The sequence below is a fragment of the Rhinopithecus roxellana genome, chromosome 17, assembly GCF_007565055.1.
Source record: "Rhinopithecus roxellana isolate Shanxi Qingling chromosome 17, ASM756505v1, whole genome shotgun sequence".
Lineage (NCBI taxonomy): Eukaryota > Metazoa > Chordata > Mammalia > Primates > Cercopithecidae > Rhinopithecus > Rhinopithecus roxellana.
The window spans coordinates 97,489,843-97,511,555 of record NC_044565.1 but is presented as its reverse complement, the minus strand read 5'-3'; the positions used below and the strand labels follow the sequence as shown (position 1 = coordinate 97,511,555).

The following is a 21,713-nucleotide window of genomic DNA, read 5'->3' as shown; positions in this document are numbered from 1 at the left end:
CTTTCTAAAGCCCCATGGCAACAACTCTTACAAGCCCCAGAAAGAGCTGTGCCCAGTGCCTCTGGGGAGACATCCTTTTCAACAGCCTCACCCACAACCAAAAACTACAAATACTGACAAGATGACAGCGCTAACCTCTAAACCAGCGATTCCCAGCCTGTTTGGAATTAGGGCAGCATATTGCTTAAGAAACTCTCTTCCTATTTAACTCTTCAAAAACAACTGACTTACACTTATTTTAAAAAACTTAAATTACTTTCAAATATTATTATGTGATTAGAAAAATGTTTTCTGTGATTTTTCTTAAAACCTGTTCCAACCTCCACTGCCAGGATCACTAAGGCCTGTGGCAACTATATAAACTCTTACCTTTTCCCTGTCCTTTCTCCATCAAGCGGTGAAAGTTATCCTAAAATAATTGAGTGAATTATCCCACCTCCCACCTCCATCACTGGCTTAAAACCCTTCCACCAGGGAGCTTCCTGATGCACTGAGGGTGAAACTAAGACCTGGCTCCCATATACATTGTCCGTCTTCTGAGGTGCTTCTCTCCCCTCTTCATTCTTGTGTTCAGTTCCTTGTGCTCAACTTCTTCTTTGCCCCAGGACCTTTGCACATGCTCCCCTCTGCTTGGACTAGTGTACTCCTGGCATCCCTGGCTTCATCTCTTCTGTTAAGGCTCAACTAAAACACCACCTCTTCACAGGGGCTTGCCCTGACTCTGCTATCTAAAGTAGCCTTCTCTCCCCCATTCATATCCGTCCCAGCCCAAGTTTTTGTCCTTTGCAACACATATTCCAGTCTACAGATGTTTTAATTTTATGTGTGTCTACTTGTTTTTGTCTGCTTCTTCTTACTAGAATGTAGGCTCCACGAGAGAGGAACATGGCTTTTTTGTTTACCATCACCGGCAACTAGCATATTGCCTGGTACAGAGTCGATGCACGTAAATATTTGTGGGAGGAAGGAAAGAAGGAAAGAAGACAAAATAGTGACTTGAAGTCAGTGTTCTACTTTCTAGCCTGGAGCTATTATGCATTATTCAGGGTCAAACCTAAGCTCTTACATTAAACAGACCCCAAAATAGAGTAGCTCATAAGGTCAAATTGAGTTTTTTTGTTGGTTTGTTTGTTTGTTTTGAGATGGAGTCTTGCTCTGTTGCCCAGGCTGGATTGCAATAGCGCAATCTTGGCTCACTGCAACCTCTACCTTCCAGGTTTTAGTGATTCTCCTGCCTCAGCCTCCCAAGTAGTTGGGATTATAGGCACCCGCCACCACGCCTGGCTAATTTTTGTATTTTTAGTAGAGATGAGGTTTCACCATGTTAGCCAGGCTGGTCTTGAACTGTGACCTCAAGTGACCCACCCACCTCAGCCTCCCAAAATGCTGGGATTACAGGGTGAGCCACCTCGCCCAGCCTGAATTGATTTTTCTTTCACATATATTATGGAGTTGTTTGTTTTAGGCTGGCAGGATGTTCTGCCACACATACTAATTAAGAGATCTAGATTCTTTCTCTTGCTCCTCTGTCCTGCGGGGCAGTACTCATCTACTTGGTACAATGGGATTGCCAGCACATCAGGTGCCCACCTGTCGGAGGGGAGAAAGAGAGCACGTCCAAGAAGAGTGATTTCCATTTCAGAGGGGAAACAAGAGTTGCACATATCGCCTGTGCCCACTTTTCAAAAGCAATAGTTTAGTCTCATAGCCTGCAAGGGAGGCTGGGAAGTATAGTCTCTAGCCGAATGGTTTCATACCCAGGAAGAAAGGAAAGATGGATTTGGAGGAAACTAGCCATCTGCCACATATTCCTAGACTTCTCTTTGGGTATAAAACATTCTGTGACCTGCCCCGGAGTAGTGGAACCCGTGCATAGACTCTGTCCTTAATTGGACAAGAAAGACCTCCAGCCAGGATCCCTCTCTAGCACACTGCAGAGCTCATGGAGCCAGAAAGGGTGGCAAATGGTTGCAGCCACCTTGAATACTGAGACTCCGACATACTCAACCTTTCCCTTCCTCTCTTAGCTCTAAGCTTAGAAAATATCCAGATGCATTTTTGTCTTAGCACCTATATTCTCCCAGTCAGTTCTTCACTCACAGTGTAAGAAGAACATGCAAAATGCAGTTGCCCAGAGTGCCAGTGATTTTCATTTGTAAGGAACAAAATAGACAGGCAGACCTCTTCCGTATCCCCAAAACAATCCCAGTTCAGTGGTTTCCTTCTGGGTGATCTTCAGCAGATTACTGAACGTCCTTAAGACTCAGTTTGCTCACTTCCAAAATGGGAGCCAGAATACCTTTGTCATATGGTTATTAAAATGTAAAGTCATGAATGCATTTAAAGTTCTTTGTTTTTTAAAAAGAAATGCATGGCCAGGCTTGGTGGCTCATGCCTGTAATCCCAGCACTTTGGGAGGCCAAGGCAGGAGAATTGCTTGAGGACAAGAGCCTCGACAACACAAATGAGACCCCATCTCTACAAAAATTAAAAATAAAAAAATTAGTTGGGTGTGGTGGTTTGAAACTGTGGTCCTAGCTACTTGGGCAGGAGGTTGAGGTGGGATGATCACTTGAGCCCAGGAGTTTGAGACTGCAGTGAGCTATGATCGCTCTGCTGCACTCCAGCCTGGGAGATAGAATGAGACTCTGTCTCTAAATAAATAAATAAGTAAACAGAAATACCTGAGAGACACGTATTTTCTTACAATTAGTGACTTTTCTTTTGCCAATTTCCAGCCTGGTAAACTCTCTCTCTCTTCCTCAAACTAATCAAATTCCTCCGCACTATATTCAATTCCCCTGCTGCGTAAAGTCTTCTCAGAAGTAGTTCTTGTCTCTGTTTACTCAATTCCTGTCCCATGAATGTTCACATATTTATGCAATGTCCTGGGCTATCCTCTGATTGTTTCATAAGTATTTACCTCATTGCCAAGACTGCACGGTCTGTGAAAGTAGTAGGAATCATGTTGGTGGATTCTGGTAGCTCCTAGCGTCTAACACAATGGGAGCTACGTCATATCCATGCAACAGACACTCTGTTGAGTTACTGAAATGGAGACATCAACAACTTAAAGTCTACATGATCCTAGAGAAACAAATTAATTTAGCAGATTAGTCCCAAATATTGGTTGATTCCAGATTTCTTTTTTTAAATAGTTAAATCTGCTGTTTATCTGAACTGAATGACTAACTTACTATCCCAGTGTAGAAGAAGCTGAAAATGTTGCCTAAAATTATATTACACACGGGGACTTCTGGTAACTCACGATACTGCCTTCTGGGTGGTGTTTATTCTATGCCACAAACACCTGAATTACTGAAATTGAAATCCATCCAGGTTCTCTGTTTGGGGTTCCAGCACTTTGTGGACTGGCACATGTGTCTGACAAAAATCTGGGGAATGCTTGGCCTTTCATTCCTCTGAGAATTATGCCATTTTCCAAGAAAAGCTAAATAGCTCATTCATGTTTCACCCTCTGTTCTTCCAGGCTGGTTTCCTGAGGATATTTTTTAGCCAGACTGGTGTGTTTTCTTTAAAAAAAAAAAAAAAAAAAAAATAGGCTGCTATACATTGAGAATTTTCAACTTAAACTGATACTGAATGATTCTTAAGTATATAGTTAAATGACGAATATTATCCTTATTTCATCGATTGCAGATGAAAACAATATACACATTCGTGGTGCCCACTCAGTGACATATGTTGACAAATTCCCCCAGAGTATAACTCAAATGCACATGAAATCTCTCAGTACTGCTTCTGAGGGGAGCTAACTAATAAGTACCATCAGGTAATGAAACTGTTATTTTTTTCTTTCTGCATCACTTTTATCATCAAGAGAAGTGAAGAATTTCACATTTCAAGGGCTTTTTGCTCAGGAAATCCTAGTGTGGCCTTAACACAGATTGACGTCTCTGGGGGGAAGTAATGGAGTAACCTGAAAAACTTGAACAGAGGAGCAAAGCTCCTTGACCGGATGGCATCCATCTGGGGCTTCCAGAAGGAAACTGATAAGTCTATATACCACCCGCAAACATAGAGCAAGCTCCAGACCATCTGAATCCTTGGAACGTATTTTCAAAAAGAGGAAATGCGTGAACTGCAGAGCTCTGAGCCCAGGTTCACTCCCCAAAGCTAAGCAATAAGCTTAAATGCAGACAAGGAAAATACTGGATTTGGCTTACCTAGCCGGTTCAGGCCAGTGTGAACTGGACAGGGGAAATAGCCCAAGAATCTATAAAAGTTACTTAGAAAACAAAAAGGCCGTCAACTGAGATGGCCTGGTGATATACAAATGTGTGTCTCCCAAAGGTAAAGGGAAAGGCCCCCCACTTCTTTGAAATAATGAAACCAATGGAGGTTTCAGAGAAGAGGACACTTGAACTGGGTCTTTACTCACAGTCAAATAAGAGCACTAGGTAGACTAGGAATGTACTACCTCGTGGCCCCGTGAGCATAGAGCAAGGGCTGGGCTGACAGGGACAGGAAGCAGAGCTGGGTGGGAAGGGTCTCGGGAAACATGTTAAGGTGCTGAGACACCATCTTGTATGGACTGCTGGGAGTTTGTTGAACTGGGCTGTGGATAAATAGGTCTTTATCTCCCCTACATGAGGAGCTGAGGATTCACCAAGCGTCACAGAACATGGTTGCTGCCTTCAGGACGCATGCAATGAAGGTTCCCTTGCTTTAGAATGTACAATGACGGTGAATTGTGCAGCTTATCAGCACGTAATTGAACCTCAGGACAGCAATGCAAACTGATGCTAGATGACAGTCCGAACGTGGCAGGTAAGAATCAAGTAATATTACTGCTGAACTGGGGGTGGGGGGACAAAATGACATTTTTCCACAGCATTTATCACCATCTATGCTACTGTGGCAGTCAGCACCCCTGTGGGAAACAGATGGCTAATTCAAATGGTAAACTGGGGTGACACTAATGAAGGATCTGTTTACAGAGGTGGAGTGAGGGTTAAGAACACCAAAATGGTGGTGAGCAGTTATCACCCCTAAGCTTGAAGTACCACTGTTAAGGGCCAATTCCCTCCATTGTGGAGATTGAAAGGAACGGGCCCTTCCCAGTGGCACTTCTCCACAATTGGAGAGGGCTGACTTCCTCCACTGGGAAGGGCTGATTCCCACCTTTGGGGAGGGCAAGTTTCCACCATTAGGAAATGCCAATTCCCACCATTAAGGAAAACTGACTCTGACCATTCGGGAGGGTTGATTCCCTAAATTGCGGAAGACTCATTCCCTCCCTTGGGGAGACCTGATTCCCTCCACTGGCAAGGGCTGATTCCCACCACTGCAGAGAGTTGATTCCCTCCATTAGGGAGAGTGGATTCCCACCTTTAGGGAGGACTGATTCCCACCACTGGGGAGGGTAAATAGCCACCATCAGGGAGAGCTGATCCCCACCACTGGGGAGAGCTGATTCCCACCATTAGGGAAAACGGATTCTCACCATTAGGGAGGGCTGATTCCCACCACTGGGGAGAGCTGATTCCCACCACTGGGGAGGGCTGATTCCCACCACTGGGGAGAGCTGATTCCCACCATTAGGGAAAATGGATTCTCACCATTAGGGAGGGCTGATTCCCACCACTGGGGAGAGCTGATTCCTGCCATTAAGGAAAACGGATTCTCACCATTAGGGAGAACTGATTCCTACCAAAAGGGAGAGCTGATTCCCAACACTGGGGAGGACTAAGTCCCACTATTAGGGAAGACCGATTCTCATCATTGCACAGGACTTATTCCCAACCCTGGGGAGGGCTGATTCTCACCATTAGGGAGGGCTGACCCTCAACATCGGGGAGGACTGATATGCAACATGTGGGGGGAGCTAATTCCCAACATTAGGAAGGGCTGATTCCCAACACTGGGCAAGGCTGACCTCACCGTTAGGGAGGACTGATTCCCAACACTGAGGAGGACTGATTCTCAATATTGGAGTGGGCTGAGTCCCTCCCAAAAAGAGGGCAACTGTGTTACCCTCAGGCCATCAGGAGGGACAGAGGCATCAAGAGGCTGAGCTCACTGTTGTGCTCTTCAGTCTCAGGTTACGGACCCAGGTGGATTCTGAAAGGCAAGGAAACCATTGATTCCCTCTTTAATGACCTATGCCCCACAGGTTCTCTACAAAGCAGGGCAGAAAAGAGTATGGAGGAGGTATGGGGAGGCAAATGGAAAATGGCCGGCCCACATGCTGTGTACTTTACTTTTAGACGTTCGTTGACTACCTTCCCCTATTAGAAAATGAGATTCTGGAGGACAGCAATTTAGCCAGTTTCATCCCCTGCTGTGTCCCAAGTATCTGCAAGCCGTGAGCATGCAAAGGATATTCGTTGAAAGACTGAAGAGGAGCAAAGAAGAAAACTGTTTGCCCAATATTTAACAGGAATTAAGTAATAAGAGACAAGCAGTATTTTTTATAATGAAAATATTTCTTAACAGAATGTTTCCCTATGGTATACGGGGTCTTATTTTGGCCATTCTGCTCAAAGCAATATAGCCAAGATATATAAGAAGGAAAATATAATGGGGTACCAAATTTGCTGAAAGATTGTATTTATGCTTTGCTTGGAGTGAAGAAATGTTGAGACTGAAGTATTTTAAATTGCCTTTTAACAAAACTACAAGAAATACGTCTTTCTCCCAACTTTTCAGACCTGTAGTCTAAGAATGAGGGATCGTTGCCAGGATTATTAAAGAAACTGTGTTCAACAGGAGAAAGATGTCAGGTTGTGGGATTTTCTGCCAGGAGAGGTTTTAGAGACCAACATTGTCTGGATTTGATGACAGGTAATGACATTAACTAATTACAAAACTAATCACATTTGGAGCAGTGGAAGCTGAGATCATGATAAGCGTAATCAAATCCCTGACTTCAGGGCTTTGGGAATCGGAGGATAAGCTTTCTTCTATTGCAAAGCTTGACCAAATGACTTTCAGGGCTGTTGGTCTGAATATTTTGGAAGCTGCTGATACCAATGGAAGTCTGAAAGAGGGCGCTGAATTGCAGCACTCCGTAGCCTGATTGGCAGTCAGCGAGGGGACTGCACTACAGGGACTCTGCATGAGTCCCCACTGGCTGAAGATGAGTCCTGCCCACTCCGTTGTCAGGAGTTCCATCAAGGTAAATTCCTGGCCCCATTTCTCTTCCCCTAAAAGCCTGAAGACCTGTACCTCCACACCCATATCTCCAGTTGGGTTGCCTTGAACTAATACAATCCGCAAGCGGCTCCGTTTCTACCTCTAGAAGTAGAGAGAAAAATATCTTTCCCATTTGCCTCAACACATGGATGTAAGAATCTGGTGAAATGTAGTCTACTTTCCATGCTATAAACCTCTCTAAATAGAAAACATATTGTGAGTCTTAAGCCAAAGTAAAGGCCCAAGTGCCTATATTATGAGTCCCTCAATCACCAGAAAGGTAGGAAACTATTCCAGTTAAGAAGCTGGCTACCTTCTAACGGTCAGTTCCTCTGCCATGTTGTCCCCTCTTCCTTCTTGTCGTCTTTGGCTCCTGGGAGGAAAGGGATGAAGTCCAGCTCCTTCGAAGCCTTTCCAGCCCTTTAAGGAGACAATAGGGCATGGAGCTGTGCTGTGGAAATGCCCTGGTCATCCTTCCCGTCTACTCACATTCCTTCAGCCCCTGATGTAAAACTTGAAAGGAAATGAAATCCTAAATGTAAACATTATCTTTCAGTCACTTGGAAAATTATCTACCTCTCCTTTCTCTCTCTTACTAATTCACTCACCATCAATTAAAGCCGTCCTTTGAGTTCAGCCTCACTTTTCAGAAACCAAGCAATCACTTAAGAAAGAGAAAAACATTAAGAGATCCAGATTTCAATGAACTCTGCCATTGATTTTTGTGTAATTCTGGGGGAGGCATTATTCTTTTGGCAAAGTGGGGGCGAAGAACTCAAAGATTAATGAAGGTTCTAATGACAGCAGTGGGCAAGGACTGAGACATCTGCAATCCTCTCTCTTAGGCCCTGCTGAAAAGCAGAAGCAAAACTAGGAGGAAAATGGCCTGGAAGTGAGGCCTGCGAATAGTCCACCACAATGTCTGTCATTCAGGTGGAAAGGCTTCGGTGGTCAGTGGATACAGTGTTTTCTTTCTTTCTCTCTCTTTTTTTCTTTTCTTTTTTGTTGTTGCTTTTTGAGATGGAGTTTTGCTTTCATTGCCCAGGCTGGAGTGCAATGGTATGATCACTGCAACTTCCGCCTCCCAGGTACAAGTGATTCTCCTGTCTCAGCCTCCCAAGTACCTTGGATTACAGGCATGCGCCACCACGCCCAGTTAATTTTTTTGTATTTAGTAGAGATGGGGTTTCACCATGTTAGGCTGGTCGTGAACTCCTGACTTCAGGTGATCCACCTGCCTCAGCCTCTGAAAGTGCTGGGATTACAGGCATGTGCCACTGTGCCCAGCTGGATACAGTGTTTTCCTGTACTTTTTCATTTTAATGTAATTTGTGTATTTGGTGGTTTACATAATTGTGCCTGGGATTTTTTTTTAACTGATCAATAAAATATATATATCCAACCTTGCCTTTTTAAAAGCTGCAATTATTTCATAATTTTGAATATATATTGATCATAACCAGGAACCAGTGGGTTAGCACAAAAGAGCACGCATGTACACACACATACATACCACATAAATACAATAGAGGAAACCACTGATACAGATATAATTTTTAATGTGTTATGTCCTTGGGTGTCTATCAGAGGAAAAATTCTCTGCGAAAATAGATGAAAACAACAGGCAGTTTAATCAGATAAGTACACGGCATTCATCTTTGTCCACTAGCAATATGATTGTAGCATAATGAATGAAGGGTGGGAGCTCATCGGAATATGTCTCTTCTGAGCAATAGAGTGAAACCAACTGTCATTGAGAATCCTTTCCTGTGGTGGGAGCTGGAGTAGAATCTGCTGTTGTGATCATTACCATCATCATCATCAATAGCTAAACTATTAGACTTGAACAAAGAAAATAAATGATGCAATTTGGGATTTTATGTTAAAAGGTTTATTCCAACTGTATGCAATGTCCTAATGGGGAATTTAACGTTGCAACACAACTCGCCAACTTTTGGAAGCCCCAACTAAGGTGGAGCAAGGGTTCCCTTCTGTGGGGAATCAGTGAAGAGAAACAACCCTTCAAGGAAGTGTAAAGGGAGTGAATTGGAGCAAACATCCTCCTCTCAAACCAAATGCAAAGAGTGAGGCTATTCAGTTACAAGGCAACCTAGGTAAAGCTATGCACTTGTTGCTTGCTGCTCTGCTGCTGTTGTGCAAAATAAATAAATAAATAAATGTTAGATTTGTGCCTGGCTCTGTAGCTCAGTCAGAGTAAGGCGGATGGCCGCTGTCTCCCAGGGAACAATAGGGTTGGTGAGGGAACCTGAGGGCGCCAGCACACCCCGTGGCCCATGGGAATGCCCATGCATTCATTGACTACCTGCTATGAGCCAGCCCTGTTGAGGGCTTTACCCCTCACATGACCTTGTGACCCTGTGAGGCAGGTCCTGCCCTCCATTTTCCAGACAACGCAGAGAGACATGAAATGGGTTATTGGGTTTTAAAGATGCATTCAAAGCCACACAGCCAGTACTGAGAGTACCAGGTAACCACTATGTAGCTGCTCAAAGGAATCGAATTTAATGGAATGAAAAATCAGAGAAGTAGTGGGCTGAAAAGAAGACAGGGAATGATTTGGCTTAATTGTAATCATCTCCAAAATAAAAACTGATTTGCCCAGTTCCCCCTCCACATCAGCAGTATTCAGCAACATTTCCATGAGTGCCACCGATAGACAAGTGTCCTCTCCCTGCCCTGCCTTCCAGAATCCCTTTCTACCACCATGCCTCCAGAATCCACCTGCATGGTAAAACCAGTCCCAGGATGGACACATGCCTCATAGATTGCTAGAGAGAATGGGGGCCAGGAATGGAGGTCAGTCAAGACCCTGGAACTGTGAACCCAGCAGCTACGCCCCATCATCCAGTCCTCAGGCATTGATTCACCCAAACTGCCCTGGACACCCTCTTGTTCCACCCATGTGGCCTTTGCCATGGTGTCTGGAGAGCAAGGACAAGGCTCTTTCTCTCTTGAGACCCCACCATCATGACCATCACTTCCCTGCAGACTTGCCTACTGCCCTGGGTATGTGCTGTCAAGTGCTCAGCTGGGCTCTGAGGCCTCTTTGCTCCCCTAAGGACTGGGACTGTTACAAAACAATGTCTTCGGTAAGGTTTGCCTATGGATGACTATATAAGAAACCCCAACAACAACGGCTTGACCAATAACATTTATTACAGGACATAAAAATATCTGATACAGTGCTCAAAGACACAAGCAAGGAGCCAGGCTCTTTCCATCTTTCAATCAGGTCAACTGTGCCCTGACCATTGCCTACCTTGGGAGCAAGAAGGAGCTGGACCTGGAAGAGCAGCCACGATGGACTGTGAGTGGCCCGCAGCTCATGGGGTGCGCTACTGTGGGCATCTGAGCACCCCAATCTGTAGGGCAGATGGGAAAGGGAGTTTTTGGCTTTCCAGCCTCCACAGCAGGAGGCTAGTTAGAGTGGGGATATTTAAATGCCAGTTAGAATGGGAATTGCAGAGGGGACTGAGGGAGTCAACCTAAAGAATCTGTGACACACAGGAGAAGACTCATTTTCCAGGGAGTTTCCCTCCCCGAAGCCCCAAGCAGGCAGTGGCCAGTTGCTTGAATGAGGTAGAGGTGAAAAGAAATACTGAGTGGTAAAAAGGTGGATAATGCTCATACAATATTATGACACCTCATGGGTTTAAGAACACTGCGGTCTGGGTAGGCGGCCCAGAGAGAGCTCACAAACTGTGTGTGGGTCCACTACAGAACCCAGACTGGGAGTAAGACACCAAGACCTCCGATTCCAACCCCTGCCATTCACTCATGGGCAGCATGACCTACACCGAGGGTCTCTATTTTTCCATTCCAACCCTGGCTTGGCCTAAAAGACCCAACAGGCACTTAGTGAATACATGCCAAGCCAATGAAGCTCCCACGTTTGTGAATGGAAGAGGCTGGACCAGAACACTTCAGGGCCTTGCTTCCCTGACATAAATGACTCCAGGAGGCCTAGTCACCCAGCGGAACCACAGAGGCCCAGCCATTCTGTAAAAACTGTGTGCTACTCAGCTCTTTAAGGGACTTCAGAAGGGTCAGTTCCAGGTTCGGTTCAACTGCGGAGATCCAAGGCGCCCTCCAACCCCTTGAGCTCCACGTTCATTCTGGCTGCTACCTAGTGTGGCAGAAAGTCTGACATGCTGAGCCCATCTCTTCATCTGTAAAATGAAGACAGTAATGCCTACCTCACAGGGCTGTATGAAGATGAGAGATGATGGATGCCTGCCCACCCAGGCCTTTTTAGTCTGCAGTATTGGCTCTTCTCATAGAAGACCCTGGGGACTTGGACTGGACCAAGCACAGAATCCAAATCAGTGCTGACTGCTAGAGATGTGGAAGGGAACATTCCCACCTGGGTAAATCTACCTCCTGAAGCTGCTTCAGAGGTTGGTTTTTTATGGGGAAGGGTTGGTGGTAGGCAGGGTTGACTGAGAATGCTCCCCAGGCTGGCATGGCTGATTAGTTCCAAACTGTGGGAATCGCCTACTGACCTCAATTCAGCATAAAACTGTGAATGTTGATGTGCCCTGATGTGGGGTGGCATTTTCATCTTTTACCTACAATGATAGCATCTGCAAACAGATTGACTCTTTTAGGCTCTTTGGGTACCTTTGAAACTATGTGCTTCTATATAGGCATCTATACCCAAGTATAAAAGAGCATTTTAATCAACACTCAGCATAAAACAGCTAAAAATGATGTGTTTGGCAAAAATAAATAAAATAAAATAAAATCCATCTCTGGAAACATTCATGAAGTCAAAGTACTGTGTGTTTGAGCAGACCATACCCAAATTTCTGGTGCATTCTGTGAGCTGCCTTGTAAGGTGAGAGGAAGGCAAACTACAGCTTATCCAGAGGAGGGGGCTGGTGTGGCCACCAGCCACAAAAAGAAAACTCCTCCACAAAGCCAAGTTGAAAAAACTAGGACTGTTTTGCCTGGGAAAAAAAAAAAAAAAAAAAAAACAGATAAAAACAATCTTCAAATATTTGGAGAGAGCTTTCATGTATAAGAATGAGCCTTATTTTATGTACATCAAGAAGGAAAGCTACGCCTCTAATCCCAGCACTATGGGAGGCCAAGATGGGCGGATCACTTGACGTCAGGAGTTCGTGACCAGCCTGGCAAATATGGTGAAACTCCATCTCTACTAAAAATACAAAAATTAGCTGGGCATGGTGGTGTGCACCTGTAATCCCAGCTACTAGGGACTGAGGCAGGAGAATCACTTCAGCCCGGGAAGCAGAGGTTGCAGTTAGCCGAGATCACGTCACTGCACTCCAGCCTGGGCAACAGCAAGACTCTGTCAAAAAAAAAAAAAAAAAAAGAAAGAAAGAAAGAAAGAAAGAAAGAAAGAAAGAAAGAAAGAAAGAAAGAAAGAAAGAAAGAAAGAAAGAAAGAAAGAAAGAAAGAAAGAAAGAAAGAAAGAAAGAAAGAAGGAAAACGAGAGCCAATCATAGAGCTACAAGAAGACAGGTTTTTACTCCAGTGGGAGTCGGAAGTGCAGCCCTGAGGGGCAACAGGATCCACAAGCTAGCAGGATTCAAGACTTTAGGATGAAAGCCTGTTGAAGAAGACATCATATCCCACTGCCTTGTGGAGTTGTGGTGCCAACTAAGAAGACCATTGTCTCAGACCCCCCTGCCATGCCAGCTATCTCTCAGGTGCCAACTCTGCCATACTGCCCAGGGCCATTGACCAATTGTTCACCGCAGCTGCCTTGCAATAGACTGTAGAGCACATGATCCCTCAGAGCCTCTCCTTGGGTACCTTGCCTGGCTTCTCTCCTCCCACCCTGGGGCTTCTCTGTTGCCCCTGAAGCATGAGATATCCCAGCAAAACTCAGTGCACAACCATGCTCAATCCAGAGGTAAGAGGAGGAAATAAAGGAGGATTAATAACCCATGGCAAAAGCCACTTACCAATCAATCAGAGGCTGAAGCTGGCAAACAAATTATTTTCCCTTCGTCACTCTCCCTCTACCCAATCAGTCTGTCCTAAGACTTAGTCACTTATGCTCTGGGAGGATGGTCCCTGTATTAGTTTCCTGTAGCTGCTGTAACAAATTACCACTAACTTGGTGGTTAAAAACAATATAAATGTATTATCTTATAGTTCTGGAGGCTAGAAGTGTGAAATTAGTATCACTGGGCTCACAGCAAGGCATTGGCGGGGGGTGTGCTCCCTCCAGAGGCCCTAGGGGAGAATTCCTTCCTTGCCTACTCTGGCCTCTGGTGGCTGTGGCTTGGCTTATGACCACATCACTCAGATCTCTGTCTCCTTGATCACACTGCCCTCTCCTCTTCTGTGTATCAAACCTGCCTTTGCGTCCTTCTTGCAAGGACATTTGTGTTGGACTGTACCAATCACCCAGAAAACCCAGGGTAACCTTGCATCTCGAGATCCTAAATGGCATCTGCAAAGTCTTTGCCATATAAGGTAACATTCACAGGATCCAGGGATTAGGATGTGGATATTTCTTTGGGGGCCAATGTTTAGCTTACCACAGCCCCAGGTGATGGAGCAGTCAGCTACATGTCATTTGATGACAGCTACATGTCATCAAATACATCAGTAACACACCCTTGTATTTGTTCCTTGCATTTCAGCCACACTGCCCTTTCTTCCGAACTCCTACTACTCTGGGATGGAACTCTCCACGAAAGAGGCAGCACATGAGATTTTCCTCAAGCTCTACTTTCTGGGAAACTCAGTGTAATAAACTTAAGCCATTAAGAACAGTGCACACAGTAATGATAGTCATAGTAATAGTAATAGTAGTAACACAGTACAGTTTTCAAAGAGGTTTAACTTTCTTCCACAGTATTGCTCAATCATTAACAGACTCACACACATTCCATTGCAGTGGAATTTTACACTTTGTTGAAAAATCTATTTCCCCTCTACAAAACGTTGCCAACGTGGTGACAATTTTTTCAGTAGAATACCTGCTAAGTGAATAGAATTAGAAAGAAGTGTACACCACAGCAAATGGAACAAAATTCACTCTGTTAGAAGAAAGTTAAATAAATTAATGTTGACAACTTTCTTACAGACAAAATGTCTTATCTGTAGCAGCACTAAGTCCTGCTATGCATATGCCTTCTGTATGATGAAACAAATTATATTTCTTAAAACAGCAGTGTCCTGGGTCCTAGGAATATCTGAGAGGTAGCATACTTTATGGATGAATCACAGAATTGATACTATCACCTCCATATTCAGTCAGCAAAGCTGAGACTGCCTTTTGTGGGGGGAAACAAGGAGAGTAAGACAGAACTTTCTACAGGACCGCTCAGAGGTCTTTGTAGGTGACAACTGTATAATGGAAGATTCTGGAAGGTTGTTTTTTTCATTAGGCAACTTCATTGGCACCTTTGTTTTAGAGAATCATATGACTTTTAGGTTCACCAATAAATCTGATAAGAACAAGTGATACAGTTTAGCTATGTCCCCACCATAGCCCATTGTAGTTCCCATAATCCCCATGTATCATGGGAGGAACACATGGTGGGAGGGAACTGAATCATGGGTGCAGTTCCCTCATGCTGTTCTCATGATAGTGAGTGAGTTCTCATGAGATCTGATGGTTTTTAGGGGCCTTTTCCCGCTTTGCTCAGCACTTTTCTCTCCTGCCACCATGTGAAGAAGGACATACCTGCTTCATCTTCCACCATGATTGTGAGTTTCCTGAGGTCTCCCCAGCCACGCAGAACTGTGAGTCAATTAAACCTCTTTTCTTTATATATAAATTACCAAGTCTCGAGTATCTCTTCATAGCAGTGTAAGAACAAACTCATACAACAAGTATCCAGTAACATTGAATATAAGGACAATATTGGTAAACTTCCCCTACTAAAAGGGCAAATATCAAAATCAGAAACCTTTAAGTACTTCTCTTACTATGACAAGGCAAATCCAATATTTTGGCCGAAGCTGCTTCCTCCAGGTATCATCTCATCTCAAAAATTACAAGACACATCATTGAATAAATATAATCTGAATAAAGAACTGTATTGAACAGTATGATAAAATAAGCCTATATCTGGCACACCCATGTTTAATATATGTTGCTTAGCTGGGTAATTCACATCTGAAATTTCTTTGATACGGATTCACTTTGACTTTATGTACAAATCTTAGCTTTCATATCTCCCAAGCCTGGATCATTTTCATCTTTTAGTTGCTGGAACAATCTGCTATCAACATTTCAGTATCTCTCTTTCTCTCTCCTTTCATGGTATGTGCACTCAAGAGACATGCACTTGCATACAATGTAAAACAAGGTGTCAGGCAACATTTTGTAGAACAATAGGATTACTCTCCCTCTCCAAGTTCATCTACTTCCTCTTTCTCCGTGGCACAAATAAAAGCCAACTCCTTGGACAGCACAGAAAAAAACAGAAGAAGAATCTATGGACTTCTGGAGGATTCCAGCCACAGGAGTCTAAGAGCAAAACAACTGAAGAGTTACAACTCATCTTTATACAGTCATCACTCCCTGGAAAATTTCAGCTCTTTTTCTAGCTCGCACAAGGCTCCTAAATGATGTTAAATAGCAGATGAATGAGTGAACCAATGAACTAAAAGACTGAACGTTTCCAAAACTATAGAAAGACACATGATGTAAAGAAGCATTACGGTATACTGGAAAGAGCAGTGACTTAAAGCCAGGAGAAGTAACTGCCAGCTGTTCTACTGGCTTACTATATGATCTTGGGCATGCTACCTAAATCACATTTCCTCACATGCTAAAGAGGGATGATAATTTATTCTAAAGTTTTATAGCTAGCATCTATACCACAAATACAGTACCTATATGGTTTAGAAAACACATGGATTCACATTCTCTCACTTGATCCTCCCAACCACCAAATGGTGGGAAAGGATGTTCATCTTTCGTCCTGGATGCAGAAGTCCACAATGTTGACCATAATGCCTTGATGTAGTTAATAAAGGTGCACTCCAAGCTAGAAATCCCAGATATGTGTACACCTTCTTCTCCAGAGAGCAGGCAGAGAAAAAGATCGCCATAATCAGTGATTTACCCCTGAGACAATAATGGCAGAATCTTATCTCTAACCATGACTTCTTACCTTAAATCATTCTTGCTGCCTGTCATCCACATACCTGCTCCGAATACTCATAAAATTAACTCACAGCCAAAGGCCCTGAGCATTTCTTCAAATAAGTACTACGTAAAAATACCTACAAATTTATTTCTCATTATGGAAAAGGTATTGGTAATGAACTGGATGGAGAACATCAGGAACTGGCAAACTTTTCCTGTCAAGAGCCAGAGAGTAAATATCTTAGGCTTTGTCAGCCATATGGTCTCTTTCACAACTACTCCATGTTGTGGAGCGAAAGCAGCCATAGATAATACAAAACAAATGGGTGTGTCTGTGAGCCAATAAAACTTTATTTACGAAAGCAGGCGACAAGTCACACCTAGCCTGATTGGGACTTGTTTTCCAACCCTTAGACTGCATCCACTTTGAGAAAAGTCTTGTCAAAAGCATCATTTTAGCACTTTCTTTTAGAGGCAGAGTCCTGACAACTCTTGATTAACACACACATCCAGCACTTTGTCTCTCTTCCTCCGTCATCCTTTGATAAATACCAACCGGCAGAGGGGACATGGAGCATTTTTTCTTCAACTGCAGTGATTCTGAAAGACAAAGCCAGGGCAGAGATTAAAACCAGACCCAAGGTCTTTATGCCATGCTCAGCATATCAAGTGCCCCTCTTCAAATTGTACTGAGCTAGTTGTATACCTTAATAAAGAAAATAGAACTATTCTTTCACTTAATAGTCTTTTAGTGAGGGTATGGGGGCCAGGTTTACGAAAGCCCTTATAAAATACCGGCTGAAAGGAAATAATGCTCCTTGGCACCACAGAATCTTTTTCATGTGAAGCTACATGATCACTTTTCATTTTGTTTCTCAAGCACTCCGTGGCACCCATCCATGTATTAGGCTAATAACTGCATGAATCTAGTTAAAAGGAGCCAAGCAATTATTTTAATTAGAAGAGAACAAAAATAATGCTCCTGGCTTCTGTTTTAAGGGGCAAGAAGGAAGTAGTCAGGGTTCAAAAAGATCCCACAAAATATTTTTGTGAAAGGAAAAATAATTAAGGCCAAATTTAGAATGTACTTGCAATAAATGGGCCAAATAAAATGAATGGCATCACTGTGCAGCTAGAACCCATTCATAGATAAGAGCCCCAGAAAGTCCGTTTCTACGTGATACCATTTTGAGGGTATAGCCAATTTTACAAAGTGAAAGTGAATGACTAGCCGAGACTTAATGATCCTTGTGAATCTCTCACATGATTTCATAGAGTGTCTGTGTAAACTCTTTTATTAATAAGAGATGGGGGGAGGATATTGGTCAATTTGCTTCTTGGGCAGGATTTTTTCTTTTTTTTTTCATTTAAATTCTTAAATTGTTCAAATTTTTTTCTCTGGAAAAATCTATCTTCACAGCAAATCCTTGTTGCTAATCCATTCTATAAAAAGCAGATTCCACCATAAGAGGATTTTAATCAGCTAGACTGAACTCAGTTATACAGGAAGAGATTGTATCTACAGATCTTCCCAAGCCTTTGCCTTCCTGCCTCCCTTCTGGTCATGGCATTTTGACCATTTTATTCCATCTCAGCCTTCCAAAAAGAAATGAAATTAGACTCAAAATAGTCAATTAGTCACCATTCTTCCTTCTGTTTGGATCTATCATTGTTTATTGAGCACCTGTTATCTACCAGCAAACAGGAAATTATGGGTGTGCATAAGTGTCTAAAATCCAGACTTTGCCTACAAAGAGCTCACAGTCCAGTCTGACAGACAGACACATGGGCAGAAAGGAGAGGCAAGGAGCCCAGTTGGGTGGAGGGCAAGGTTACCTACCCTGAGCTGGCTGTTAAAGAATGGATTATCCAGAAGGATATGGATAGTCTATTCCAGGGAGAAAGGTCAACACAGGAAAAGGCACAGGCACAGAGAACCACAGGGAGCACACACAAGTTGAACCAGAAGACAGAGTTGCAGGAATGTAAAGCCAAAGACTAGAGTGAGACAAGAGAGCAGACTGACGAGGTGAGCAAGAGCCAGGTACTATGGTCTGAATGCTGGTATCCTTCCAAAACTCATGTTGGAACTGAATACCTGATGGGATCGTATTAAGAGGTAGGGCCTTTGGGAAGTGATTCAGTCATGGGGGCTCCCCCATCATGAGTAAGACTGGTGCCCTTATAAAAGAAGATCCAGGGGACTTCCTTGCCCCTTCCACCACGTAAGAATGCAGCAACAAGGTGTCATCTATGAAGTCCTACCAGACACCAAATCTGCTGATGCCTGCATCTTGGACTCCCCAGCCTCCAGAACTACCAGCAATATATTTCTATTGTTTATAAATTACCCAATCGAAGATATTCTGTTAAGCAACCTGAATGGACTAAGACACCAGATCATGCAAGAACCTGTACCACATTGATAAACCTGAACTTCATCTTGCAGAGCAGTACAGAAATCACCTAGTTTTCAGCAAAGGACTGATGTGGTTGGCTTTCTATTTCAGAGTCAGCACCTGCATGGCTGAGAAGAAGATGAAATGGAGAATAGTATCCCATAGATGCCATTGCCCAGGCAAGAGGTGACAAGGCCTTGAACTGGGACAATACTAAGTAGAAAAGGAGATCTGGGATGAGGAATGAGATGCATGCTACTAAAGGATATTTTAAAAATAAAAATTAAAAAGTCTGTGGAGCAGTGACTGATAAGGTCAAAAGTCAGAGATTAAATTGGCTTAGAAAATTCTTGGCAGGGATCAGATATTTTATCTGAACACTTGTCATATGTCCAAAAAGGTTTCTCAACTGATGAGCCTTGATTATGGGTTTGAGGATTGAGATGCAGTAACAAATTTCAGCCTTGGGCACATGAACATACTGCTGAGTGCCATATGGAAACTCCTAGAAGATAGCCTAATTCCTATTTATTTTCCCGTGCAAAACTCACACAAAATCAGCTTCCTGCTAAAAGTCTAAGTTAAAACACACAGAAACATAGAAAGACAAAAAACTGTAGTGAGTCCTTCTCAGGATAAACTACATATATGTTTAATTACTATATGAGATTAGACTCATTTATGTTTTAATTTCTAAAAGACTATATACTTCTCAACTTGTTTTATGAGCCAGTGGAACCTTGATAACACATTTGACAAAGACATTACAATAAAATAAAGTTACAGGTAAATTTCATTCATAAACATTTCTATAAAATTATTTTTAAAAATATGACCAAAGTACATGCAGCAATACGTAAGATAAGTATCACATCACACCCAAGTTGAGTTGAATCCAGAAATGCAAGATTGGTTTAACATTCAAAAACCCATTGAATAACTCACCATGCTAACAGAATAAAGGAAAAAAGTAAAATGATCATTCTATAAAGAAGTGGGTGCTTAATTTATGACAAAAGTGTCTCTGCATAGCAATGGAGAAAGGAAGTCTTTCCCATTCATCATGAAGGGTAAGTAGATATCATGGAGTAAAGAACCAAACTTGATCCCAACCTCACACCATATACAAAAAATCAATGCCATGTGGATTGTAGATCCAATTGTGAAAGGTGAAACAACACAACTTACAAAAGATAATATGAAAAGATATTATCATGGCCTTGAAGTAAGCAAAGCTCTCCTAAATAGGACACAGAAAACATTAACCATCAAGGAAAATAGACTATATTAACATTAACATTAAAATCAGCTGGGCACAGTGGTTCATACTTGTAAACCTAGCACTTTGGGAGGCTGAGTTAGGAGGATCACTTGAGTCCAGGAGCTCAAAACCAGCCTGGGCAACATGGCAAAACCCCGTATCTATAACAACAAAAAAAAAAAAAAAAATTAGATAGGCATGGTGGCACATGCCTGTAGTCCTAGCTACTCAGGGGGCTGAGGTAAGAGAATCACTTGAGCCCTGGGGATTGAGGCTGCATTGAGCCATGATTGAGCCACTGCACTCCAGCCTGAGCAACAGTGCAAGACTCCTATCTCAAAAAGCAAAACAAAACAAAAGAAAAAAGTTAAGATTTTCTATTCATCCAAAGACACCACAAAGAGAACGAAAAGTCAAGCTCAGAGTGGTACATATTTTTAACATATATAACCAAAAAGCTATATCCAGAATATATATCTCCTACAAATCAATAAGAAAAGATGAAAAGTCCAATAGAAAAATAGACTTAATATGACCATTTACAAAAGAGAATATCCAAATAGCCACTATACATGAAAACGATGCTCAATGTAATAATAATCCAAGAAAATGGAATTAAAACCACAATGAGACTCTATACATACCACCAGAATGACCAAAATCAAAAAGACTGAGAATGCCAAGTGCTAGCACAGATGTAGAGCATCACCCACTGCTGGTAAGAGTGGAAATTGACACAATCTCTTTGGAAAACTGTTTGGCATTATTTATTAAAGTTGAGCATAGTCATGTTCTACAATTTGGTAACTTCCCCTTTAGTCTATGTATAGACTAAACATAATGCATATACACAAGCATTGAAGACATGCACAAGAAAGTTTCCGGCTGTACTCTCTGAAAATAGCCCAAAACTCAAAACAACTCAAATGTTCATCAAGGGTAAAATGGATACACTGCCGAGCATGGTGGTGCACTCCTGTAATCCTAGCACTTTGGGAGGACAAAATGGACAGATCACTTGAGTCTAAGAGTTTGAAAGCAACCTGAGCAACATGGCAAAACCCTGTCTCTACAAAACAAAAAAAAACTGAAAATTAGCCTGGCAGGGCATAGTGGCATGAGCCTGTAGTCCCAGCTACTCTGGGTCTGAGGATCACTTGAGCCCAGGAGGTCAGGGCTGCCGTGAGCCAAGATCATGCTACTGTACTCCAGCCTAGGTGACAGAGGGAGACCCTATCTCAAAACAAAAAATGATAAATTGTGCTATATTACTTATATAAAGATACAAGGGAAGAAAATATAACAAGGAAAACATACTGTTAGTACACCCAACAACACAGACACAAAAATAACGTTAAGAGAATGAAGACAGACAAAAGAACACCTACCCATGTTTAATGTTCTTATCACAATAAAGATGAAATTTAAAAAAGAATACCTATCATACGATTCCATTTACATGAACTTCAAAAAAAGCAAAACAAATACATGGTGTCAGAAGTCAGGCCAATGGTTACCTTTGAGGGAAAGGGGTCTTCAGGAGCATTGTTCACATTCTCCTTCTTGTCCTGGGAGGCAGTTAGAGGATGTGGTCACTCCAGATTAATTTATCAAGTCACACACTTCTGCTATTTGCAGTTTTCCATATGTGGAACCCCGATAAAGCTTCCATTTAAAAGTTTCAAATATTGATTTCCATTTTCCTTTAAGTAAATAAAGAGAATAAGAAAATATTATAGAATATCTTCATTAAAATCAATCAATTTTAATTTGCTAACCAAGCTGGCTCTTA

The 21,713-nt window shown here is 42.6% G+C and overlaps 1 long non-coding RNA gene across 3 annotated transcripts in view; it reads right to left on the bottom strand.

Moving 5' to 3' along the window:
* Positions 1-16,590: 16,590 nt before the first annotated feature.
* The window catches only part of LOC104660573, a 47,471-nt gene continuing 42,348 nt past the window's right edge, over positions 16,591-21,713 (bottom strand). For all 3 annotated transcript variants that reach the window (XR_004054416.1, XR_747725.2, XR_004054417.1), the window contains exons 3-4: positions 21,439-21,624; positions 16,591-16,861 (exon numbers count right to left, since the gene is read on the bottom strand). This is a non-coding gene — a long non-coding RNA (uncharacterized LOC104660573). The remainder of the gene's footprint in view (positions 16,862-21,438; positions 21,625-21,713) is intronic.